The sequence below is a fragment of the Centrocercus urophasianus genome, unplaced genomic scaffold, assembly GCF_019232065.1.
Source record: "Centrocercus urophasianus isolate 14NV4802_14NV808 unplaced genomic scaffold, USGS_Curo_1.0 seq_13, whole genome shotgun sequence".
Classification (NCBI taxonomy): domain Eukaryota; kingdom Metazoa; phylum Chordata; class Aves; order Galliformes; family Phasianidae; genus Centrocercus; species Centrocercus urophasianus.
The window spans coordinates 36496411-36504093 of NW_024884475.1; the positions used below are offsets into that span (position 1 = coordinate 36496411).

Below are 7683 nucleotides of genomic sequence, written 5' to 3' on the forward strand. Positions count from 1 at the left end.
GTTCATGCATATTTGAAACTGAACAGTTGAAGCTTCATCTTGTTTTACCTTTGAGGAAGCCTTGTGACTGACTTTTTTTTTTTTTTTTTTTTTTTTTTTTTTTAATATATAATTCTTAAACTGGTCCCGATGCTTCAGAATGACTTCAATTAGAACTTCTATATTGAAGGGCTAGAAAATAGCTGAAAGGAAAGTGGCCAAACCAGCCTTTCTTTTTCTCGGAACCCTACCTTTGCATTCTGAGGACAGTGGTCTGGGGAGCAGGGCTCCCACCAGAGCTGGCTGTGAAATGTCCAGTGCTACCTGGTCAGTTAGATCAGTGATGTTAGCCCTATTTTGTAGCTGGGAAAACTGTTGTAAACGATAAGTGCACTACCTAGGCAGGTGATGGTGATTCCTAATCAGATGGGACTGGGGGAGAGTGAAATATAGGGAGGTGGAACTACTGGGAGGAGAAAAATTGTTAAGATAAAGAAGGGGGAAAGTTTATGGGAAAACTAGGCTATAGAGTTACAAGAATTGGCTGGAGAATGAGAACATAGGCTTTAAGCTTCAAAAACAGAAGCAGGAATTAAGAAGAAATGGAGAAAGAAAACCTAGCTATGGAGCAGATGGCTAGGAGCCATAGTGAGATGCAGAGGAGAAGTAATCCAGAAGACAGAGCTTGGCATGAGTGCTGAGGAAAGATTTAGAAACAGGCTAGAAACCTGCGACTGAAAGCAGAGGATGGGAAAGGAACAGGGTGGGGACAAAGGATGAGGAGATGAGACAGGCTGGAGGTGGAGGGTGGATCAGAGAAAAGAAAGGAAGACAAGTCTATGCCTATTTCAGTGTCCTCCTAGTTTTTATTCCTGGGTCTCCAGAGGATTACAGAGCCTTTCCATTTGGCTTCTGTTGTAAGACAGTGAAATACACTGCTGGCATGCATATGTTGACCCCAACTACTGTTACTCAGTAGAGTGAGAGACAACCCTTTACTTTTAATATCATGTAACTGTGGCCTCTGGCAAAGCTAGTGGGCCCAGCTTCCTTTGCATTATCAGCTGATAACTAACTTTGGGTGTCAATAGAGTTTGTGAGTTGTAGGTTAAGGCAGATTAACAACACCAACAGACCAGGAGTCGCACAAAAGACTCAGAATGGTAATGTCACCTGTAGCTCCAACTTCTCACCTCGCTGTCTCTGTTGCTTGAAGTTTGCACCTTCGACATTCTTTTTAAGGCAAGGTTAGCTTTTCTTGCATAGATTTGTAGGGATCTGAAGAGTTTTCCCAAATGCCATCTTAACTATGAAATGGCTGGAATGACACAGTTGGCATTTGAACAGGACAAAGTTGGTAGCTGGCCAGCCACAGTGAAGTTGGAGTAAAATTCTTCAGCATTCGCTGGTGGTTTTTTGGCCAAGAAATACAGCTTCTTCAGAGCAAAACAACATAAAAATAATAAAGTATGAGCAGGTTCTTCTTTGGTCATTTTGCAGATTATCTGCTGTCTTGTCTGTAAACAGCAATATCTTTACATGGAAGTTCTATTAGAGGTGAAGAAGCACAATCCATTTTCACATCAGTTTAATGTCACTGAGATAAGAAGTATGTGGCAACATGGAGGCTCTTTTCACTATTCATTTTGTTCTCAAAGATGACCACATTTTTCTCAATATTTTCATTGAGTATTGTATTTGATAAAATTGGTGAGGCTGTAATAGGGAGGCTAATTCAGGAATGAGGGAGAAATGAACATGAATTAAGTACGATTCTTATGTAATCTATATTGCCTCTGCATAGAAATGGACAGATCACGGAGCAGTTTAACTTCCCAATGGCTGGAAGTTAACTATTGTGAGCCAGGTTTGAGGTAATAGCCTGAACAGTATTGGGAAAGTCATTTATTTTTGGCAGGAAACAAATTCTTTTTTGGCCTGTGGACAGAAGATTACAGTTTTTTAAACAGCCATAAAGAAATGCTCTGAGCTTCTCTCCAAGAAACAAACAAGGTTTCACAACAGCCAGTTGGCTTAAGTTGCACTTACAGTACTTGTAACTTCAGATATTATAAGGAGTATAGGTTCGTATGTGATAATGTTAAACTTACAGACACGTAGGAGTGATTTTATAGCTGATGAAAGGGAGAGCTCCAAAAAGCTTCTCACTGAAGATAGCCATTGTGTGGATAGGTGAATTGGGATGCGGTGGAATAGTAATAATTACATCCATCCCAGCACTAAATGGTTTCTCAAACTTGTTGGGGATATTTCTCCCTTTCTAGAACTAAAAGCTGATGCAGCATGAGACTGCCTGATATCTTTGCACTTATATATAATAGCGTTCCAGGGCCTGTCTTTCCCCAAATACTCGTGTGCTAGTATCCTGAACTATGTTTGCAGTAGATTTAACATGTTAACTTACTACTGGAATTCTGTTTGTGTTCTGCATGTGATGCTTGGTCTGTGACCTGCTGCTGTGTGGTGTTGTGCTCTGGGGAGCCCTACAGAGGGGCCTAGGTTTGGGGATCCATGGAAACAGCGCTGAAACAAAGAGAAAACAAACTGGAGAGTTGTGACGTGCCTTCTGGAATACTATCAGCAAGTACAGATTGTCACCAAGAGAGAGATTTGGGGTTTTGTTTTCTTTGTTCTAGAAGTTTTCAACCTGCCAGCTAATGTGTTCTACAGAGGTAATGCGGAACAATATTTCAGTTGAGCAAGTGGTAGAAAATAAATCCATGATATAGTAGAACAACATAATGTTATTTTAATAACGATTTTAGTAAACAATTTTAATAATGTTTATTTTGTAACATCTCGCTGATCTCATCTCTCCTTGCCCTTAAATGTGAAATGACAAAAGCTGCATAATGTGGTAACTCCTGTTCCTTGGGAATAGTATTTTTTTTTTCCTGTATTCCTCCTGAAATTAGTTTGACCTTCTACTACAACATGTTAGTGAACAGGAAGAATATGTGCCCTATCTACACCTATATTTTTATATATGCAGTCCTTCGAATGATTTGATTTGCTGCAGAATTAGCTCATATGGAAGTTTTGAATCTTAGGAAATTTGTAAGACAAGAGAATAAGTTACAAGAGGAAAAAGATTCAGCCATAGATCTTCCACTATTTCCTGATTGCTTGTTAGGCTGTGTAATGCTCTGAGGTAGACGTGTTTTCCCAGAGTAGTCTTCAGCTGTTGTGGAAGTCTTTATACTGACAATATTTAGAACTCTTGCAAGTAGAATTGTTGCAACTTACATCTAAGTAGCCTTGTTTGAGCAGAGCGGTTGGATGTAATGAAACTAACGTGTCTGAGTAATAAGCAGAGACAGTTGCTTTGGGACAAGTGGTGGGACTACCAACTTAACATTAAACTGCCTTGACTTCGAGCTTGTGCTGAGGCAGCTCAGCCACGGCCGTGGTGCAGATAGGAAGTGCAGCTGGACCAGAGACCTTCCAGCCCCTGCCTTTTCAGTGGCACGAGATCAGCAGCAGTGAATGCCTAAATGATGATATACAGTTATAATGTAGTGCTGTGAGAAAGAAGTGGATTTAGTATTGCTCATACTAAGGATTTTTGTATCTTAACGAATGTGGGTTTCCTTGAAATCCAATGTGAACTCATTCTTTGACTTAATCAAGTTTGATTTCAGATTGTTTTTAAAAATTATTATTTTTTTTTCTTGCATATTCTCAATCTTGACTTTAAATTGATTTGGCTTTTTTTCTGGAGTAATTTTGCTGACTTGTTGTATTGCTGTATGTAACGTGGGTACAGAGATCCTAGACGCATATAAACTAGAGGGAGAATGGTAACTGCTGATTCTGAACTTTAACCTCCATAATGTTTCTTTTTAGAACATTATTTCTTGTTTGAGGTCACTACTTTATTCTTACATCTGCAACAGCTATCACTGCTTCTAGACAGTCTAGTTCTTTTTCCAAGTGCAATCATTTTGGACCACAACAAACTTGATTTACTTCCAATTTAAGCCTCATCGGTTTGTTAGTCCTCTTATCTTCAGCCATCTTGGCCTGCTATATTTCCAACATCAGCCATTTGTAAAGACAGCCCAAAACAAAGCTTTGGCCATATGTCGTATTTGAACTAAGCATATATTTGGAAAATTTTCTTTTAGAAAGGCATAGCAAGTGTTATAAAGTCATCAGAAAAGTAAATGAAAAGCTGAGCTTATGTTGCATGGAAAAAAATATATCTGTGCAAGAGGACTTTCTCAGGCAATTAATAATATGAATTAATACTTAAAATACAGAAACTTTTTGAAATAAACTGCACTTAAAAATAGTAGGAGAGCAAAAAATGAGGCTGCATTTTATTGTAATGAACACTTAGAAGATGAATTCAGACTGTTAGAGGAAGATCTGTGGCTGTATGCTTCCATCATACAAAGCAGATGAAGCATCTGAATAAGCTCCCGAGAATGAATTTTGACTCACAGTAGAAATATCAGCTGTGGATGCTGAAGAAACTGAGTGAGCATTCTGGAGGATAAATTCCTACTGAATTCTTAAACTCATGCTCAGACATTGAAGGAAAGAGACATATTTAAAGTTAAGCAGTAATATATCTTTTATACTTGGAGGCATTTCCTGCTGCTGTGCTGATGCAAGCCATACGCTGGCATGTCTTAATGGTGGGGAGGTAGTTGAGGTGTCCACGTGTCCTGTTAATTTCCAGTAGTTTTAATTTTCTTTGCAAAAAGTGAGGGCTTTTTTTGTTTGTTTGTTTGGTTTAATTTTATGGTCAATCAGATCTTTCTCATGCTTCTCAAAGATGGACTGCAGCCTTGTGATGTCTGCACAGTGCGTTGGTAACACACACACAGTCCCAGCACAATGAAGGAAATAAAAAGGGGACTGAAATTTCTTGGGGTTGTGGTATGGCAGGATTTATGGTAGTACCTGCTAGGAAGTCTGGCAAAGGCATAGACCTGAGTCTTGCACTTTGGATTCAGAATTAAAAAATAAAGGAATAAAGCTGATGGAGTTTGTTACCCTTAATCTAAAAAATCTGAGAGGTTAGTCTTGTGTTTCTCAAGGTTGGTTTTTTTTTTTTTTTTTTTTTCAGTAACAAGGCTAAATGTCTTATTTAATTTGTTGTTTGTATAGTTGTTATTAGGTTTTTTTCTTTGTTTTTAGGTATTCTAAGGATGATGCTATTGAGAGTCTCCAGAAAATTTGAGCATTATATACTGAATACAAGCCATGTTTGGATGTGCATTAAGAGTACCTCACATTCAGTATGATACATGAGCATGAGAGCTGTGCTGGACAAAGCTGGTTTTTCTCTCTAAGAGGTATGCAGTTAAAAACCTCCCTGTGTGCTAAACAATGCAAGACAAATACAGAAAGGTAGACAATTTAGATAAGTGGAACAGGCTAAAGAACAGAGCTTTAAGATTTGCTTTTTAAGTAGAAGAAAGGTAGGGTTCAAGGCATTCTAACGTGGACTATATTGTAAGTAGGCCATGAGAATGTGAGTAAAGGGGGTTGAAAACAGGGCTAATTAATGGCTTGGGTGGAGAGGAAGTTGCTGTATGGGTGTAATTGTGCACCAGATCTGAGCCAAGGAAGGGTGGTGCTGGGGGTAACGGTCAAGGCCACAAGAAAGGAAAATACCAGTGCCAAAATTGTTTTGAGGAATATTAATGACCATGTTACATGATTGGAGTACAGGAGAAAATAGTGTGGAGAAAATAAAAACTGACATGTTTTCTATTTGAAGATGAGAAATGGGGGGAAAAAAAACAAAACAAAACAAAAAAAAACAACAACCAAACATATATTAGAAAGAAAAAGAGTAGTGGGACAGATCTTGAGGTGAGTACAAATAGCTGAGAGAATGTCAGCTCTGTTGTCTATTTTGAGGTCACACAGCTGTAAGTCCCAATACCAAGTTTCTCAAGTGCTCTTAAGCCCCATACATTGTAATGGTGGTCACTTAGAGCTGCACAAGTTGTTAAAAGGATCACCTGGCAGGGGATTTGAGCTGATTAATGGTGAGCCATCCTATCATTGCTGAGCTGGTCTCTACCATTCTTCTTTACAGATGCATCTGGAGTATGTCAGGGCTCTCTCTTGTAAAACGTGCATTCAGGCTTCCAGCCAGCTAACAGGTGCTGCCGTGGGTGCTCCCAGCATGAGGTCGCCTCCTGCCTAGACTGTGCCATCCCTCAGTCCCAATGGTAGAGTGCTGTGTGAATGTATATGGCCTGATGAGAGAGTATCAGCCATGGGTAAGCAAATCTATGAACATTTATTCTTTAGAAAAGCATCTATTTTGTTAAAGCTTCTTGTAGGTTTAAGAATGATACTTTTTTCCCCACTTTCCCTTCAGCTATGTGTATAATTCCCCCTTCTTAGAAAGAGGACATTGGAAGAACCTACATTTTGTAGACAAAAGAAGTCCTGAATGCGACTTCTGTTGCAAAAGAAGAGCAAGGGGGAACCAGGAGTATCTCTGCTGTTGGCTGAGGCTGTAAAACTCTTGGGTTCTGTGATAACATTCAGATTTTAGAGAAAAGTAGCAGAAAGCATCGGAAGTGGCTGGGCAGCAAGAAGCAGGAGCTGAGGAACATAAAGATGGGGATGCTGGTGAGCAAGGCCAAAACCCCCTTCCTGCAGCATGACTGGGGTGGCTAGCTGACACCCTAGGCTGCACTGAGCTCCCTGTGCTGCCTTCTTTGTGATTCAGCCTCCAGAGTGAGGGTGTGGGGACAGCACATCTGTCACCGATTCTGGAAATGAATTACAACTTATGGCTTGCGAGGGATCAGACCTGGGGGAGCGCTGGCCAGCAACAAAACTACTCTGGGCTAGCAAAATATTATCAGAAATAGCATAGGCTGGACAATGTATATTGCTTTTGGTTCATGTCTGAGTGTGAGCTGCAGTATGTTGGCTCTGCGGAATGCAAAAAACCAATGCTGCTGTACGGGTTGGGATAGGACTAGGGCTGCTGTGCTGCCTCGGACACAGGAAGGCTCTTCCAGCTTCCCAGGCACAGGTGTGGGTGTGCTGCTGCTGGGCGTTGCAGAAACAGCCTCTGTGCCGAGCAGGTGTGTGCAGAGGTGTCTGCCTCACACCCGGGAGGTGTGGCATGGTAAAGGACGTGCACATTAGGTACAGCGGTGAGGCTGCCGGAGGGCCCCTCCAGCTGTCTTGTGTTGCTTTTGGAGGTAACAGGTGCTCGATTTGCCACTGAATGGAGCGGAGCGAGTTTGTCTCTGTGGTGCATGTATAGAAGCGAAATGGTGATCACCGTGCGGATTTGAACAGCACCACGCAAGTTTATTCTCTTAAACTTACGCATTTTAATACAGCGGCCGCGTAACTCTCCGATTTACTTCTCCCTTCAAAGCCAAGGGAGACGCCGCCCGACCCGCAGCCCGCCCTCTCCCTCGCCCCATCATCCCGCTACCGCCGGAGCGGCCCCGCCGCCCCCGTGTCCCCGCCCGGTGCCCCGGCAGCCAGCGGCCCCCGCCCCCGGGACGGCCCCCGGGCGCAGAGTGGAGCGAGGCGGGCGGGGGCGGGGGCAGCCCGGTGCCGCGGGGAGCCCGCAGCCGCCGCTCTTCTGCCCGCCGCCCTCCTGCCTCCATCCCGGCGGCCGGCAGCGGCGTTGCGCAGCTCCCGGGCCGGGCCGCGAGGGGCCAGGAGCCGAGCGGGGCCAGGCCG

General features: G+C 42.5%; 1 protein-coding gene across 1 annotated transcript in view; it reads left to right on the forward strand.

Moving 5' to 3' along the window:
- Nucleotides 1–7683, forward strand: part of FGF2 (fibroblast growth factor 2) — a 40467-nt gene that overhangs the window by 3901 nt on the left and 28883 nt on the right. Inside the window, exons 4-5 of the transcript XR_006167752.1 lie at nucleotides 5149–5306; nucleotides 6059–6245. The gene's annotated coding sequence lies outside the window, so the exon portion shown is untranslated. The remainder of the gene's footprint in view (nucleotides 1–5148; nucleotides 5307–6058; nucleotides 6246–7683) is intronic.